A 20,700-nucleotide genomic window follows, 5' to 3' on the forward strand; every position below is an offset into this window, starting at 1 on the left:
TCCCACTTTGTCACTCCGTTTTACGTCTTTGATCGATGATTAGAGTGAACGCAGCTGTTCCCTTAACACCTCTATTAAATGTAATTTTTATCGCGGATTCATCAAACGTCGACCGGCATTTTTCATCCGACGTTAATGGATTATAACGTATTGGGTGGCAATTTTCTCAAGGAAACATTTTTCACTCTTTTATTCCGAGCATAATACAGTGAAAGATGTGATATATATATATATATATATATATATATATATATATATATATATACAGAGTGAGTTAGATGTATGGAACGCCTCAATTATTATCAGATCCTATTTCCCAAAAACTTTGTTATTTTCCGTCTTTCGAAATCCTTAAGAAAAACTTATTATTTTTCATGCAATGTTCCCTTTACCTAAATGCCATAATTTCGGAGTTATAGCTCATTTGTGTTATTTCCGCCACAGTTAAAATTTTACATTCAGGCTGCTACAATAACAAATTTTAATAAATATTCAATTGCAATAAATTATTATTATTGAAATTTATTGGATGTCACAATGGATCGTTTATCTAAAAAAAAACGAATTGATATTAAAATATGGTGATAGGCGTAGAAGTGAACAAGAAACGTGTTATATCTTTAATAATTCATATCATAACCGAAATCCCATAACAAGATCTATTGTGAGTAAATTAGTAAAAACTTAACGAAATTGATTCAGAAAAGATTATTCCAAATCAAGGGACTGAAAAATTGCATCAACTGAAAACAAATCTTTGTTGTGTCCTGTTAGAAGACGATCCACACTTGAGTACTAGACAAATATCGAGGGAACTTGATATTTCGCAAACATCTGTAATGAGAATTTCACGTGACAATAAATTCTATCCATACAAAGACGTGAAGAGTTTGCGGACCTAATGATGGAAAAATGTTACAGTCAAAACGATCCAAATTTTTCAAGTAATGTTATGTTTTACGATGAGGCCACTTTTTGTATTAATGGAAACATAAATCGGCTTAATTGTAAATACTGGTCATGTAACAATCCTCGTTAGATGCGGGAATCCCACACCCAATATCCCGAAAGATGTGTTTCCCAGAAGATAAATTGGAGAGCGTGGTTTTATCGAATGGGCCCCGAGATCACCCGGTATGAGTCCTTTAGACTATTTCCTGTCAGGCCACTTATAAAACATCGTTTATAAAACAAAATCTACCAGGATAGGATAAGAAGAATTGAACAATCAGGGATGTGGCAAAATGTATTGCAAAGTTTTAAAAATCGCATGGATTGTTTTAATGGAGTAAGTGGACAACATTTTGAGTATCTGCTGTACTCGTCTTTACTGTATGTTTTCTAAAATTCGTAATTTCTTCACTTCACAAATGTGGATCAACTTCTAACATGACAAAACATTTAAAGATTTATTTTTAGTTGTTGTAGGTTTTCTGCGCCAGATTTTCGTAACGCCTTCCGTATTCAAGATGAATTTTATACACGTATGCTCTGGAAATTGATACATCCAATGAATTTGTTTTTATGTCTGTCTGATTCGTTCATAAGATATGAAGTTTTCATAAAAAAATTTGTAAAGTATTTCACGCTTCTTTTTATGAAATATTGGATCAGAAATTTTGAGAAGTCAATTTTTCTTCTGTTTGATTAAAGTAATCTTAGTGTTAAGTGCGTGATTAAATGATAATTGATATATCCACAAGAACTTAATGGTTTCCTATATCAGTTAATTAAAATTATCATAAGTATCTTCGTTCTAATAAATTCAGTATGAAGAGAGGGTAACGATTTTTTAGTATTCTTCTATCTATAGTGAATTATATATGATGATCGAAACTAAAGTAAATTGGTAAAAATCAATTTTATTATATGGAAGGGATAAAATTTTATTATCTTTTTAATTAATTTGAAGAGTAAAGCAAATATCTGTTACAAAATTACAGAACTGCAATCACAGAAAAAACTTTTAAAATGACAAAGAATGTATGGATATATTTGTCGAAATCTTTGGCTTGAAATTAAAATATATCAAATTTTTGGTTGATTTTTTATAGATTATGTTGCGTCCTTATATATTACGATAGATTACACTGAGGTTACTAGAATCATTTACTTATCAATACCTCAATCATCTTATGTAACATATGTTGTTTCTCAAAACAGGCGTTTTTTATAATTAGTTATTTTCTATTAATACTGCGGTGAATTTATAATCCATAGAATCGTCTTCATAATGTTCAACAAATCAACATATGTCAGAATGTCATATTTTTAGAGGTAATCCGATGTAACTCAACCTTTGAATTAAACAATACTTTCTTACTACATTATTTATTTCATAAAATTTGTTATTCAATCAATAGTTGGTGTTCTATCTTTGAGTTCACTGAAAATTGAATGGATTTGGAGGAGCCTTTAGTTGAGAATTGATGAAGAAACTCATTTCTCTCTGAAATTATAACTTACACGCAATAAAAATGGCACCAAATCTATAAAATTGCATGTATGATAGCTGTTTTAGTGAACAAACAAATACCCAAAAACCCCTTTGTATAAGATTCCAGACATCATTATTTTGTGCAAATTGACCTATCCGCGGATATTTACCGTGTCAAGGAGAATACTGATATTAAAATACTGAGTTGTCTCGAGAAAGCTATGCCTGATTAAAATTTTTCACGGCCGCGAACTCAAGGTACCCACGAATCGCTTCGTTTTCACAGCAGCTTTTTGTTTTGAGATAAAACAAACGTGATTTCGAAGGAAAACAATGGGAATTTCTGCCTTGTTGCATTAGTTATGATATGAAAGCTATGATGGGAATTATAAGTGTTTTGCTTCTGGAATTTTAGTGACATGAAACTGAAAACAATGAGAAGATTCTAATATCATGTGGTTCGAAGAAACACTCTCCTGAAAATTAATATAATTTATATTATCCTTCAATATTCATAGTAAAATTTGTATTATGAAAATGATAATATGTAGATAACTCTATTGAGTTTTCTCAGAAATTGGTTGAATAGATTCAATATCATTGGTACAGAAATTTTATCACAATATTCAAAAATGATTTCATCCACGTTGCTACGTTGAATTTATAAACACTCTGTATATGACAAAAAAGTCATATACATATAATAAATATATGGTTATCTATTATACAAGTGAGAAGTACTAGATTTTAGCTTGAGATTGCGTCCGGAGACAGCTAAAATTTAAAATCTAAAATTAGTATTTAATATATTAAGAAATTATAAAATTACAATAATCAAGTCAGAAAATTATCGACTTGAAATTTGAGTTTTTAAATTAGTAGGTTTTGTTGTAGCGATAATTAGACCTGTGATTCTAAGGAAACTTTTAAAGTAATCAAAAAGCTGTCAATTTAATTTTATGATTTGATTTAGGAGTTATTTTCAACATTATAAAGTGAGAAATGACTGAATTGGAATTTTTTTTTCACAGCAATGGGATTAGAAAAAGTAGCGTCACAAAAATTATTTTTATGAGTACCTACACGAATTAGTGATTTTTTAATTAATGTTGCCCAAGTTTATGCAATGGTTAAGTTTGTTATTGTTGTATTTGGAATTGTCGAATTTGGGAAATCAACCAGACAACTTTAGATGGTATTGAAATTGATATTAGGAAAGTTACCAATTGTGAAACTTAAGGAACCAAAAAGTTATATAAACAGGAGATTTGTAGTCACTGAAAAACATATTGAATTTTACCGAATGTACATAGTCCTTCGTCCAGTAGCAGAAAAGGATCGCCTCCTGTGTGGGTAAAAACCAATTTTGTGAGGTTCCCGAAACAGAAGCTAATTTCCTTCAATTTGAAAATGGTAACTCATAACAAGGGTCATTAATTCCAAAGATGGTTAGCTACATTTTTAGCTGAATCTGGGGAAGAATTGATGACCCTAAATAAACATGACGGCTGGAAGTCATCAATAATCGCTTAATGGTATATTGATGAATCTGTAAAGCACGGGACAGTGTTAAGAACGTGTGGTACTGCTAAAATAACATCGGATTTATGACCGAGTACATCAATACAAGGAAATTCGACTGTTGTATCGAATAGTTGGAAAAACGTGTCCTTCAAACATTGCAGATTTAATAGTTGTTCTTTTCATATAAAGAAAATTCAACTTTATTGTACAATAAAATATGCTACAATCAAATATCTATCATTGCTCAAGTCTTTTTAGAATATTCTAGGAAAAAAATAAAATGTCAAACTTTTTTCATGTCAAACTTTTTTCCAGTCTCAGAAAAAAATTTATAGCATATTAATATTGCGTGACAATGTTTATAATAGAAGAATCATTTTATTATTGTTTTTATTTTAGAAAGTCCCATATACTCACTGTCGGCAAATAAAATCCAATCGGCGAGAAAAAATATATAAAGTGGCTGGTTGCTGTTGTAGAAGTAAATTGTGACATCGACCTTGAAGTTTTCTTAAAAATACTTTTTTACTTTGCTTCGAATTGTTAGTAACACGTGTTCAAAACAAATCTATATGTTTATTCTATATATTGAATAGAATATATGTAAAAAATTCATTCCTAAAATACTATACGAAATGTTGTAATAGAGAGAGATAGCCACGACTGAATGTTTTTTCCTCTTCACCTTATATTATTGAAAAAAAACTTGGTTACTTGTTAATCTAGTTAAGCTTATTCGAGAGAAAAGTGCTCATAATTTGCTACCACCAATATAAATAATATAAAATTACATAAATATACTTAGCCTTCTTGTTGAAAATTACTGATGATGTCAATGTTCATATTATTGTCCTTTCTAGTATTTAATTTCGAATGATGTTGCGGGCTTAGGACTCAAAATAAAATTGTCCAAGAGTTTTTCATTTTTAAAAACTATTGGACAATTTTATTTTCAGTCCTCAACTCGCAACACCATTCGAAATTACTGATAATGTCAAAACTCGTGTTATGAACGAATTGCGTTTGTCTATTTGATATGTTTCTCAGGAAAGTTTATTTTCATCGCTTTGTGATCAGCACTAGTAGTTAGGATATCTATGGAGTCTGGATGAAGTATTTCCCCAGAGACAACAATTGGGTCTTATATCAGTCTGTGAAGTAGGTTCGGAACACCAAGCGACCATTTATGAACAAAAAGAACTGTCAAGTGCAGATACTTTTCCATCTACTTTTACTTGAGTAAATGTCAAGTTGTTCACTATGAAAGTAACAAAAATGGCGAAATAGAATAGGAGATAGTAGAAATGGAAATTTTTCGGCTTTATTTACAGTCTCTCTATTCGTGGGGTGAAACACTGTATCTTACTTTCTTAGTTTATTTACACACTATACAATACACTCAATTCAATTAATTCGTTCTTTTCACTATGACTATTTATTTAAAACTAACTAATTGCGCTACATTAACACATAAACTTATTTATATATCACAAATTCTTCCAATTCCAGAACAAAAAGAAAAACAAGAAATAAATAAATAGACTTTCCTAACAGATTAGAGGCCCCACGCAAATTTGCCGAATTTTAACATTTTATTGTAGCTGGACAGGGCCGGCATAAGGACCCATTTATCGAGCTTGTTCGTAACAATATAAAACATGTTACGAATGCGATTCCACTTTGTATGTTATTGATAGGAGATAATTGTTTGGAATATGTTATAATTTCATATAGAACTAGATGAAATTTGCTGTTTTCTTAACACTCGTTTGTCATAAAAGCACTAAAGATATTTCTACGATATTTTTGGACTCGATAACAGCTCTTTTAATCATCCACGTCCAATTAGATATTAAAGTCATAAAAAGCAATATATAAAGCTTCATATTGAGATGATTGTCATATCAAAACTAAATAGGTGATTCTCCTCCTTGAAGAACTGAATCGATTCTTCATCGTTACAATATGCCACCATAAATACGTCATAAGTATGTAATAGAGACTATGAGAAAGACCATAGAAGAGATAATATAATTTAACGATCGGAATAACATTCTAGCTTAGAGATGAGACTATACAGTTACACGAGTAGAGTAGTCGGACACACAAGGAATGATTTAGCTTTTTTATTTCTACCTTCTAACATTTTCAGTGAATACCACGTGGATGCCACCAACGAAGAAACCTTGAAGTTTATCGCTACCAGTGGCTGCCATATGGTTACCACGGACATCGAGAAAACTTTGTGGCTGGCCACCACGTTCCATTGAAGTTATAGGTACTTATCTCCTAAAGATACAGTTACTTATCACACCCGTGAATGAAACGTGGCAGAAGGTGGCGATGTAGTAACGGCCTTTCTGTGCATTGAGTGTTGTCTTTCTCTCGTTCGATATCTGAATTAATGATTATAAATTATATGTTGTCTCTGCCCCGTTGCTTTGGAGTCATACATTTTAAATAATAAAGCTCATTGATGATTAGAGAAGTGTGAAAATTATGAAGATTACCAGCTTATTGACAAATACTGATGTTTTAACCGCCTATTCTCGATTTCTTCTTTTTTTCTGAGAAAAAAGTTGTTGACTCCATATTTTTTAATTATGAATAAAAGTGCCAGTGCCAAAATTGGTAAATTTATTGAATATATTTTGTGTACTAATAAAGATAAATAGTTTTTTTGGCTTACTTCTAATGGGAAGCTAGTGAAAAAATATAGAACAGGTGTACAAATCTCTCGTTCGCTCTGAACTGGATAGTGAAAGGTTCATCCACAAGTCAGCAGCTAACTGATTTAAAAATTTTCAGTTCTGTTCACAATACAATAACCTAGGAATTTGTCTTGGAGCTAGTTATTTCAGGTTATTTTCCACACATTATGCAAAAATATCTGAGTCAGTATTTAACGATAAAAGACCTTTATATTACTATTATTATTCATTCTCATATTCACTTTGTTTGTAACTATGAATCTGCATACTTGTTTGTTACATTAGAAGAATTTTGTTTTTATAAAGATATTTCTAGTATAAAATATCTTAACTGGCGCAGTCAGTAGGATAAAAGCATCCTGTGCTTGAAGAAGCTGAACTGTTCTGTTTTCACTGCTGATAATATATATATATATATATATATATATATATATATATATATATATATATATATATATATATATATATATATATATCCAATGATCCTTTTTTGATGAAGTAACAACCAAAGTGTGATACGTCTCTAAATATATCAGTGAGACACATATTGAAACAAACAGATTTTGGATGAAGACGTCGTCCACTGTGCTGATTTCAATTCCCATCAAATCAAACAACAGAGTCTGAAAATAAGCTTCCCAAAATTTAATTATAGAATACAGTTTAAAAAGCTGAAGCGAAACTCAACCAATCCGATCATGAATAGAATCGGAAGCATCGATTTCCGATATGTGGAATATCGATCAATAGATTTAATGACCTTGAAATCATTAAGCTATGGTATGTTTATTGTTATCCTAAACCGAACAAATATGGAATTTGTGAAGACAATAACTTCATTACCAAATGAAACGTACTTCAGTCTGTGTATTTGTGAAAGTTGGTATAATGGTACTAAACAGTATGAATATCATCAACGTTTCTAAAAATTTGAACTCGATTTAATTCCGTTTTCTAATATTTCAATTGATACGTCAACAAACTCGAGAAGGATAAAGAAATTTTCAAATCACTGCGATGAACCGTCTAAATAAAAGGAAACCGTAATAAATATTATAATCGCGAAGTCCGCCGTGACGCTAGGGATTCCTTCTACCCGATAACAGGTCATAAATATCCCATTAGCGACTGAGAGTGTTACACATAAGAGACGCAACGTTGCCGGCAGTTAAAACCTAGCCACCATTATATTCTCGTTTAGCGCAGAAAAGCTCGCAAAAACTCAAACAGGAAAATTACCGATTCCAGCTAAAAATAGAGGTGGCATCAGCTTTAAATTAAATTAAAAGTCCGTGTTTTTTATATACAGAATTTGAATTAATAGATAGTACCTGAACACAACTGAAGTTATAAATTATGATAGCAGATTTTTAACTAATTCAAAATCAACTGTAATTAAGAAATGTGTACTCAAAAAAGTGATCAATGGTGAGTAGCCTGCTGCAGATAACAACTTTAGGAAGCTCTAAGAAATGTGGATTGTGACTTAATAATTATTGTTAAATAGACAATGTAGGAACTTCGTCGCCGGGGCTTGTGAACCTTCTGGGATACTTCTGTCTCGAGATACCGTTTGCACAAACCTTTTTCCAGCAATATTTACACTTTCACCCCTGCTACTATATTCTGCTCATCAAAATATCGTGTCAGTTTAAAATTATATCGATACCTGCATATCTTTACTTCATACTTTGCACCAAGGATGACACGTAGTACTTTGCGTTCGAAAGTGAGAGATGGAGTTCCATCACTCTTTTTGAATATCCAAGACTCATAAGTCTTTTCCGTACGGATGAGTGGTTTATTTATTTAACACTTTATTCGTTCCATTTCAAGTATAGTATGTTTCAGATATAATTGTACATCTTATTGATTATCGTATCACATGACCACCATTATTATTCATCGTAATTTCTTCTGATTAAGAATCGTATTGCTAGTAGCTTCAATCTATACTTTGTCTTATCATTGTTGATCAACAATCAAGTTCATGCTACTTGAGCTTTTCGGTTGGTGAAAGTTTCCTTCATTGCTACGTAAGTGCATCCATTGAAGTCTAAATCATCTGCAAATTCCTATAGGTACTTGAACTTGAACCATTTGCTAATATTACCAATTATTCTGCACCTCACTGAAGCACTGCTTACACTATCACATCATCAACACTCACAATTACACTGTCTGAAGTACGTTTCGATAACCAAGATATCGTCTTCGGATGCTGAAGGTGAACTGGTTATTGAAACGTGTATCGGACAGTGTATTTATGAGTGTTGTAATAGTGGTAATGTGTTAGTATGAATATCAACAATTCTTTTAGGAATTCCAATTCAATGCTGCACCTCAACATGACACCTAATACCATCAAGTATCTCCCTCATTAACCTGATAAGTTTTGTTCAAATTCCTGATGTTTCATTGCTCAAAACCACTCATTACGATTGATCCGGTTTTACGCCTATTTGAAGTCGATGAAAATATTGGATATCTGCACGCTGAACTATTTACCTATAGTATCCGATTAATTAGCAAATATTTCATAAGCAGCGTTTATCAGAGCAATAAATCGTTAGTTATTGCATTATATTTTGTTTCCTTCCTCGTGCTGAGCTATGATTACACCCTCTAGCAGTTTTTCGGGTAGTATCTCATAGTTCCATATTTTCAAGGCTTTATAAAGCATCTCTAGTAGAACTGGTACTTTATTGTTTTTCATTGAGATGATAGCGCCTGTGACTTCTATATATGTTAAAGACCACTTCACTACTTTATGTGGAATCGGAGACCAAATCCTTTATTCTTATTGTTAATCTGTTTATGAAACTATAGCAAATACCTTACTTATGAGTTCAGCTTAATGTCTTGTTATTCTCTATTAGTTTTGGTGGATTTTTTAATGTAATTGTCTCAAAACATAACACTGCATTACTCATTTTTGCCTTAGTATCACGATACTTTTTACAAATATGCTGAGTTTGAATCTCTGGAACTAATTTGTTGACGCATGAGTTTGTTTCCTTCAAGTTTATTATGCAAATTCTCTTTAATTTTAATTCGTTCCTCATAATATTCGTTATATATAAACTTTTATTATACTTATATTATATATTCAATATTTTCTCAACTCAACTAATTTACGAAGATTATTTAGAGATTAAGAACGTCTCTCTTTGACCTTTTTGCTAGACTACGTCCAGCCATCAGAACGTGAGTATTTCTACATCGCCTCTTTTTCGATTCACCAAGTTATGAGGGGCGATCTGTGATACTATGTGTGATGTACAGTTTCTGAAAGCCTTCAGCTCAAAAATAACAATAGAAAAAAGTGAATGCATATTAAGACCAATGCACTTTACATAAAATACGCCTTTTCACAATTACGGAGCTTTTGCTTTGTTTCCCATAAGAAATTCCTACTTTGTTGATGGAAAGTTTCAGAAAAAGCTTGGCTAACACAAATTTTGTGCAAGGTAGGTCAAATAATTGGCAACATATGAAAAGTAAGGTTTTGGAGGCAGCTTTGACTGAATTAGATTATATTAGATGAGCTAAGGTATAAAAGCTGCTAGTACTTTGACCTTTTGGTATAATGTGTACCATGGACTATTCACCAGTCAGGCAGCCAGGACTTTACAAAGTGTCTGGTAGTTTATCTTTTATAGTTTTAAGAATAGCAAATGTGAGTACAAGAACTGTTAAAAGTTTTTCCGACATTCTTTAGGTAATATTATGAACAGTGTCCAGTAGACAGACCAGTAACTCTAATTAGTTCGTATTTCGTATCTGGAATTTTTCAACTGCAGGAATAAGAATGATTAGTTTGTTCAAAGTAATGCACTCAATTTTACAATAGTGCTTGAAAGGTTGAAAGGAAAATGGAACTTCTGTAAACTTTATTACTTTTCAAATAGCCTACGTATCTTTATTGTCGAGCGCTCTACTTTACAATATTTGCTCCATTATATTTCGTAATCCAATACTATGAGGAAAAGTGACGCATCTAAATTAACGTACAATCTTGCTTCGCTAGTCTCAAATATTTCTTGTTCTGATGTATTTCATCTGTTACAACCTTTTTGTCCGCATATAAAATATTTTTATCACTTTCCTAATATAAATCTGTTTCGTTCATTTCATCCCTCATGACTTTTACCATTATTTATCAGCAAAAGCAGTATAAGCATATTTTCTGCGATAACATTAATTCTCAAAATCCGATTAATCAAATATTTCAACTCATTTAGTAGTAAAATCAAGATTTAATCTACTTCACAGTAGACAGTCCCTAATGTAATTTCCTTCTGTTTATTATTCATTTGGTATTCTTTTAGTATATTCATTCAAGAGGTGAATATTCATAAATATATTTACTCATTCAGTTCTGAAGAGTAATTTCTTTACGACCGTATAAATCAAGAAAACACAAGATTTCTCATATAAAATTAACTATGTTAGAAAGATATTTTCTCACAATTTTTGTATAAACTTTCGAGGAAATTCTACCGTCAATAAACATCAAAAGTTTGTGGGTGAAAAGAGCATTAATATTATACAAAATTCATGAAGTAATCTATGAGTTTTTGTGGGAAGTAAACGGCGACGAAGTTTAACTTGAATAATTTTGCAACTTACACTAAGTTCTAGCAGCGTTTCAAATGATATCAAAGATCGTTTCAAATGGAATATTCCGAAGACGTATCTTTTTCACTATTCTTAGGCAATAAATTCACAAAGTGATGATAATACACTACACATATTCAGCTTCATTTTATACCGGGTGCGTCAAGAAGACAATAAAAATAATATTAGTAACTGCTACTACAGTTTTTGAAAAATTCTGCGTTAACGTGAGAAAAACATTATTTGTCAATCCAAAAGTGTGATTTTTATGACGAAGGTTCTTTGTTATTGGTGTCACCAGAAAAATTTGGTAAGATTGTTCTCAATCAGTCTACTTCTCGTAACGAATCACCTATTTTTTGGTTGCTTCAAGGTCTGCCTACTTCTTGGAATTCAACCGAGGAAACGCAAAGTTGAAACAAAAAAATATAAAATAAGTAGACTAGAAATAAAAGGTAATATGCTTACCATCAAGAACACCGTGGACACTATCACTACTTGTCTTGAGCTATGGGATGTTTATATTCCCAGCTAATTTATACTGTTGTTATGGTTGGAATCTCATGAAAATATGCATTTCAAATCAACAACCGCTTAACGTTACACATTCATTAATTGAGATTATTAATGTATTAACTTTTACTGGTACTACATGTGATAGAGCTAGGTTAGAATATGAACCGGTTAAATGACATTTGACCAATAATGGTGGGGTTTTCAATGTCTAAAATAAGTCATTTATTAGTAACTGACTAACTAGGATGGTTAACGAGACGGATGGCAATTTAATCATTGTTGAAAAAACCACTAAAGAGGACTCTATAACGGTCAGAAAGCTTGTGAAAGGGTATGTCGTAGGGACACCCATAATATCTATCCACAGAATAAAATCAAAGTAAATAAGTTAGATTGAGATTTATAGGTAATATTAGATTGGTTCGTTATGGATTAAGGTGAATATTTATTGGTTAGATTATGAATGACATAAAATTTTCATAAACCGGGCCTTTAAGAATAAAGTTGAATATTGCGGATGATATTAAATGTTTATCAGTCAGATTAGATTAGGTCCGATATGTATGAAGTTGATTTTTATGGGTTAGACAATATGACATGCTTTTTTTTATTGAATTTGTGTTTCCAGAATCTTAAAGATGGGCATAGATTACACTGTGGTTATTAAAATCACTTTCGTATTAATACATTGATTATTTTGAGCAATGTATGTTATTTCTAAAAACACGCGTTTTTTGTAGTTGCTTCCAAATCGATGATTCATGTTTCATAGAATGACCTCCATGAAAATATTAGAGCTAAGAGAGCACCTATGGGGTATAATTTGCTATCACTTTTGTGAAAGGTTAACCGATTGGTCAGTGACCCCTTAGATTTACCAATGTACTTTCATAGTTTATGAAACAATTTATACAAAAGTAGTTAATAAATATTCTGTCACTTCTGCATATACATGTTGAAGTTTGAGTCTGGCACTCATTTTTCGATTTATTATCGTGAGTGTTTTGTCCAAACTGCAAAGTCAAAAAAACATTTTTCATTTGTTCTAAACACAAACCGTCTGTGAATTTATTCTACGATAGCTCGTATTGTGAACCGTTAATTGAACGTTCAACTGCATTCACAAAAGCTTCCTTAGAAATAGAAATAGAAAAAGCTTATTTTATATACATAAATTCAATTTCCTTCAAAACAGCATGTTATATACTTTTGAGAAAAAAAAATAATGATTTCCCATCTACTAATTAATCTCACGAGGAGGAGAATAGACTCATTTAATTCAAGTATTCGATGTCTTTGATTGATTAATGATTCAAGTTACTGCGTGCTATGAGTAAGACGTCATGTGTTTCGGTTGACGTATTTTGATTTAATGAACTAATTGATTTATAAAACCTTTTATCACCGCCTCGCAGTTAAGTTTATGGAATATTTTCCGAAATAAGTAGCTATATAATGAGAAAAATAATTCACACATCAACTGATTTATCACATTATAAAGTTTTCTCATGTTTCGGAAATGTATTTTCAGAACAAAAATGTCAACTGATTAATCGACTGCGATTGACAAACGTTTTTTTCATTTGTAAGCAACTCTTCACTTCTTTCAAATCTTAATACATTCATCTTCTGGTGTCTAGGAGACCGTGGGTACAACATTTTTAGTAACAATCTGAATTGAATTCAATTCTTTGAACTACACAGACGTAATTTGACGGAAAAGTTTATGCTAGAGAAGTAAATTCACTTCAATATTTGTGAAGCAGAAATGATTATTAGTTTATAGTTTTGATATTAGATAGAACATAAAGTGAGAGAGGAAGATGAAGATGGAGGATAATGTGATTGCCCTGTAAAGGACTTCGCAAAGCTATTTACACTTAAGAAACGTCGTACCATCATACATAAAAGTCTGAATTTGAATTAAATTTGAATTTATGAAATAAGAAACGTAAGTTTAGCTTGAGATATCAATAAATTATAAGCGAAGCACTATTCTTCTCTTATAGATGCTAACTGCCGCGATCCTTTTACTGCTAGACCTGAAATTCGAATTTTCTTGTTTTAATTAGTTAATTGACAAAATTCATGTTTATTTTGTTACATTTCAGTACAAATTATCAAATTTTATGTATGGTTTGCCGCATCATGAATGATTAGCTTTGGAGTATTGTTTTATGTTTTTTATCGATGAATGAAGACATATCAATATCACCATATGGAATTCAAAATGAGAAAAATGAACATTATCAAGTTTAGCTAATACTTTTTAAAAGACAGATAGTGAAGCCGCCGAGAAATAAGTACATAAACTTTTTCACTCCATGTATAATGGGCTTACAACTCTTGTGAACATACTATACTTTTTCTATACCGAACTCCTCTTTTCTATTGAATAAATTATTCAAACTTGATTTCAATATTTGTGAATAACAAAATACAAAATTATTACAAATCGTTTGTGCCTTATTACAAACTTAATGGTGATTGATGGTTATCCATAATTGTACTACGGCACGCTATATCAAAAGAAGAAGATTGATAATTGTTAATCACCTCTGTCATTCGTAATGCGATTTGATTCATATTTTCAAAAGAGTAATTCACATAGCCTTCCGCCACTGTATAAGGTGACCAGCTACCAATCGCATTTATGTTAGCGAACCACATTTCAGTTCAACAAATATATTGGCTGACTATGACCTGGAACAATGGTCAATAATTTTTTTTTAGGTTCAGACAGCTGAAGGTTATCAACAATTTTACGTAGCATACTAGAGATTCTGTTTATCCCAAGAGAAATGTACTCTGTCCTGAGTGTATCTCAGTTTTATATCTCTTGTTTCTGATAACCCTGCTCAATCCAATAAAGCGAAAAACCTTAAAACAAATACTCAATTTATATGATTATTGATTGCAGACTATCTGAATCCTTACTCTTAACTCAGTTTTGCTAGAATGAATATTTTGTGAAATCTGCGCTGTTAAAGTTATTATCATTAATTTTTAGCGTTGAATATATAGCCCTCAGAGAAAATGGCTTCATAGTTTTTGATATATTTTAGAATACGCGAATAAAGCACTCTCCGAAAAGATTAACGTTTTGCCTGTGTCACCAATCCTTGAATCCTTGATAGATAATTCCGTACCTGTCCGTGAATATTAGCGGTAACAAATTATGTGTGGCAGCTTGAGTTTGTTCTAAAATCTCCGACGGAGTATTCATAATTTCATCAGTTTCACTACTAGCAGACATATTCGTAAGTAAAGTTAAGAAAATATTCGGATACAATATTTTGTTAGAAAAATTGAGAGCATGACATGACATTTATTTCCATCAGATGGTAAGGAAACGCGACTTATTTCAAGAGTAAATTGTATAATATTCAGGAGCATCTCTCGTTTTATCCAAAATGTATTCCGCCCATGTCATTCAATTGGATAAATTCATGTTGAAAGACAAAATAAATCTGACTCTAGAGGGGAGTTTTATTGCCATTAATTCAAGCCAAAGAACTCAAATTTATTTAAAGGCAATTGTATTTGATGAAATCTGATTACTTGTATGTAATTTCTATAAAATGTCACTCACAAATCGGAAATATCGCTTTCGTCATGTCCAAGGAGGGCCAATTCAAATACGTTACAAAATTTAATACGATCAATTGATTTAAGTTGAAGCAGCCTCATAATATTTTAGTCGTCCATTGATACCAACATATACACACTACTAGTGGTTACTTCCAAACTTCTTTTTCTTCACAACCACTGTCTAGTGTATACACTTTTATTCATTCTCATTCGCTTCTTCTTCACTTCTCACATGTTGAATCAAGACTGACTGACTGACTGACACTGTGACCACACAGTTTCATATAGTTGATCGTCTTCTCTAGAGTTTATTTCGTTGGGAACAATCTCGATCTTTATTGTCAGATATGACTCTAATACTAGACATTGCTTCAAGGATTGCGAATTCTCTGGAGTGATAGCGAAATGTCAAAAAGTTAAATTATCATATCACATGGCGCTAGTAAATGTGATAAATTTCTTATATATTATGTATTCCAACCAATAAGCTCAATCTAATTGAGTTATAACATTGGTTAATTCAAAGACGCATATTCTTTATTCATTTCCGTCAAAGCCCAATTGTAACCAAAAAGTAATCTTTGAAGCAATATAATGCATTTTCCATCACATCTACGAATATAATCATTTTTAGCGTTACTATCTTGAGTAAATTTTCTTTCGTAGCTTCTCTCTCTAGTCACACTAGTTTTTTCTTTGATAATATTTGGTACCTACCTTTTGTTTTTATTTCTCTTCTTCATATGAATATTTACAAATTATCTCGCTGTATATTAGATTGAAAACAAATTCCATACTAGACAAAATTACACACTCTATTATAGTATATTGTGAATAACTTGAAATGGTTCTAAAGAACTAAAAAACTTAAAACGTTGCGAAAAATACTATGTACTCGGCATCTATCCACTGTAGCATGCAAACTTCTCCAGTTGAAGACGATACTGATTTAAAGGGTTGTCACTATAACATCGTAGAACATGAAAGAGCATGCAGAACACGCTTATGTTTCCTAGAAGAATTGCAACAGCTTGAATCATGAGATAAGTGGTTATTCTGGTCGAGTTTCTTCTTAAAATGTTGAAATGAGAATTTTTTAGAGAGCTCTGCAGTACTTATGCACTAGCTCCCTGATATGGGATGATATGGTTTCATTTCAATAACCACTTAATAATTTGGGGAAAATGGGAGTAATACTAATTACGATCTTTTAAATTTGTGAATGTATTTTTGTCATAACTAGGAAAGTTTTGATGGGAACTAAAATCGTATAAAAGGTGTGTTTATCATTCAATAATCCAATTTATATTATGAAATAACCTTGTCAATTTTTCTTCATCAAATCTTTTTTTCCCTTATTATTGCTGTGGTAAATAGCATTCTACCATCATACACTCATATTGCAGTTATTTCGTTGGGGTTTTCCAGAGTGAAACGCCGAGTAAAACCGACTCATCCTGAACATACGTCCATTATTATGTAAAACAAAAGCCCTACTTTTTCATACGCTTCGTAGTCTTAATTTAAAAAAACGCTCATCAAACTGGAGCTTTTTAGCATGACGTAATTGCCAGAAAATAAAGAACAAAAGAAAGGCAAAGACCACAGCGAAGGTACTTTACATGTTTGCGGAACGACGTGGCGAAGCCGTTTTAAAGCGCATACAAAAGAAATTACGTTTGACAGTGACGTAGTTACTAACGATTTCTCTATATTGAAAACTTCAAAATAGCTTCAGTTCAAATTATATTAAGTTCCTCAATACTTCAGAATTGACTCAGAGTGAACTAATGAAGGAAGTTGTGTGACGGCCAGAAATCAATCGATTGTGTATAATTATTTTTTTCAGCTTTAATATCTTTGAGAAAATAGTGGAAATTTACTTTACATTACTATAGTGAGGTTTTTCTTAGAGCTGAAGATATTTGTAGTGGTGGAGTTTTCCTCTGAAATACCAATAATAATTATATGTATTTACACCTGTTGATCTTGAGATCTCGAAATCTAGATGCTCATTTTGAAAGTAACAACAAGAATTTATTTCTTATTACTGAAAATATTTCAAAAGTTACTATGCGATCAGCAAGAAATTTTTTCATGAAAGTAAGTATACAGAAGTCGGCATAAGGCAAGCAAAAAATTTTCAATAAGTGAAAGATGCAGCTTCAAAATGAATTCAATAAAAGAAATTACGAAAGGAATTCGGAAAAGTTACTGCAGATTAGTCTGGATGCTCAACTAACGCCAGCGCCACTTTTTCCATATTATCGTTAGTTATTTCAGATACCGATCGTTCAGAATGCGCAGAACGCGCCGTGTCGGCAACAGAGCCCGTTTTTAAGAATTTCTGGTACATCTTCCACACTGTTGATCGATAAGACGAAACGTAAAATCATATCGGTTTACTCGACGAGCACGTATTATCTGAAGCCCGAGCATGCTTCGTTTTAATATTTTTTTAAGAAGTATATGATTGTGAGAAGGGCTGAGTAACTCTTCATATAAGGTTTATATTTCAATTATTTATCACTGAAAAGTATGGAGAATTCATATTCCCCATTAAATTTGCATCTTCACACAGTTGATTTCTCAAAGGAATAATGGAGTACCACTTCCATGAGATAAACCAATAAGACTTTTCTTTATAAAATCACGAACCCTATGTATCACTTTTATGTTTGCCAACTGAGGTAAATGTCTTCAACAGATCGTCGATGTGTATAAATTATGTAAATAACGTTACCCTATGTGTACACATATTTCCAGTTTCGCATGTTATCCAAAATATTATTAAAACGAAGAACATTGACTTTTCTTTGGTCATATTGAGTTGAATATAAAAAAGTAACATAATAAACGACCCCTTTTTGCCTTCATGGAAATTCTTTTTGGTAAAATGTTAAACAAAAAAAAAATTAATTTAGTTGACTGAACATTTCGGTGTTTCTAACAGATACCAACAGATAAAAAAGGGTCTTGAACTTGTTTTGAAAACTAAGTAAAAATAATAAAAAGAGCAATTCAAAGCACTCACTAACAAAACTAGCTAACAACCAAAAAACTAGTGGAGCTCTGTGAACGTGTCGTGGGAAGCCATTGTTCATATCCAGAATTTATTTATTGACAAATTTCAAAATATAGATCTTAGTTCCTAAACAACTAATACTTGTCAAGTAGAAAATTCATTTACAAGTTAAAATTTATGTATCAAACATCCAAGAGTCGACTGCCCATCAGCCTCTTGGTGTGCTAACGACGTAAAACCAATTAATTCAGGCAATCGACTCGATACTCCAAACCTCTCTGGTTTCTCTTTCCATCTCGTCATCGGTCACAAGCCAGGAAATTTATCTTTTACTATCTAGTAGCGTCGACTGCCAAAACCACACTCTGACCTTACATTTTCGACAAGGGTCATTACAAAAGTTAACTTCATTTCAGAACGACTTCAGCTCTGTATATTTTTAAGAGGTGAAGTGATCATTTTTAGTGCTCCTAAGGAAATTAATCCAATATATGAGTGACATAAAATTTGTTGACAGATCAGAAATTTCTACAGAAGCATTTTGAAAAGTGAGTAGAGGGGAAAAAAGTAAAAAGAATAAATATATTAAAACATATAAATAACAGTATCGTCGTTCTCAAAGTCCACTGAAAGATTTATTGGGATTCAACAAGATGACTGAAATAACTCAAATATTTCTTTCTTTTCCAGAACGTTGACTATTATCAATAAGTGTACTGGCAAATGTCCAATCATTCACATTACAGTATTTTGGACTCCTCAATACGAAGATTTGTAGCTGGTATACTTCATCTACTTTTACTGATACACTAGACCGAGTGTCAAAGAAGTGCTCATAATAGTTCCACATCAAAAGTGGAGAATTCCATTACTTGCAAGCCTCGGTAAAAAATCAGAGTTGCGACGTGTCCTCAATGAAGCGATCAAATTAATAAAGCAGGCTGCTTATTCCAAAGAATCCGAAATATTTGCGTTAAATAAAATATTTCGTTTTGTATCGAATGTCGACATCAGTTAGTGCACTTTTGATAGTGTCAACAGACGACGGGCTAACGGAGGTGATTTCAGTATTAGGACGCTTTGTCAACGAATCTGTTTAACACCTCAATAGACGGAGTTATTGATAAGATACATGTGGAAGAAACTTTGCCTCAAAGCGGTACGTAGATAGTAGGATATGCTGATGACCTGACACTTATGGCAAGGTATAAGAAAAGCTTAGATAAACTTATAGTGCAGTTGGTGGCAAAGGCCAGTGAAATGGGGTAAAACGTGAATGTTCAAAAAACTGTTGATGATTAAGAGATAGCCAAATTATAGGAGGGACACAATTCTGGTAGGATATCAATTTCAAAGAGTAAAACAACCAGAGCGTTAAATATAGCGTACTGGAGGTGCATGAAGTTTCTAAAAAAGTGAAGAGATAAGTACGACATTATGTGAAAAATATACAAAAGAAGAATGAGACCATGTGCCTGTCAGGAAAGGATGAGGGGGATCTTCGAATAATAGAGAGACAAATATTAAGGAAAATACTGGGACCTGTAAAGATCAATGGTCAATGAAACACGATAACAGAAGCGAGGAGAAAGGGTGTTATATAGATTCCAAAGGTCTAACAGAGTAGAGTCAAGCCATAGAACAGCCAAGAGGTCAACTAATATTACACTGGAAATAGCAGGTAATGCAGTAGCGGTGGGGTGAGAAACTGGAGAAGAGTCGTGGAGGATATGAGTGAAACAATGTAGATGAGGAAAGCGAGAAAAAAGCTGGTTGAAGAGTAAGCCAAGAGAACTCAAAGCGAAGTGAATCACCGCATAAGATGAATCCAAAGAGCCTGATAGGGTGACTATCATCCGTAATAGATGCAAGGCCAATATATGACGACCGTTGACATTCGCGGCTCAACGTATTGTATTTTATAAATGTTATAATTTTTTCATATTCTACCATTTAAGTACCGTGTTGTACAAGTGGAGATTGTTATAGATCATATATTAAAACAAAATGAACTTATCCAAAATCTGATAAAAATTGATGATGCAACCAAAGATGTTACTTGTCGGATAGAGTAGAGCACTGGCATAGTTATTCGATTGCTAAAGTTATCTTGTATTTCTCGTTCTCAAAACTCAAGGTGCCCATTGAGTAGAATAGTTATAAGATAAAATTTCCAATGATTGAAAACAATTTTCAGTATTTTGGAGGTCCAAACATATTTTACTTCAGAATCTTCATCTGTTAACTGTCTTAGTGAAATATTAGAAGTCCCATAT

This window comes from Diorhabda sublineata, chromosome 6 (genome assembly GCF_026230105.1).
Source record: "Diorhabda sublineata isolate icDioSubl1.1 chromosome 6, icDioSubl1.1, whole genome shotgun sequence".
Lineage (NCBI taxonomy): Eukaryota > Metazoa > Arthropoda > Insecta > Coleoptera > Chrysomelidae > Diorhabda > Diorhabda sublineata.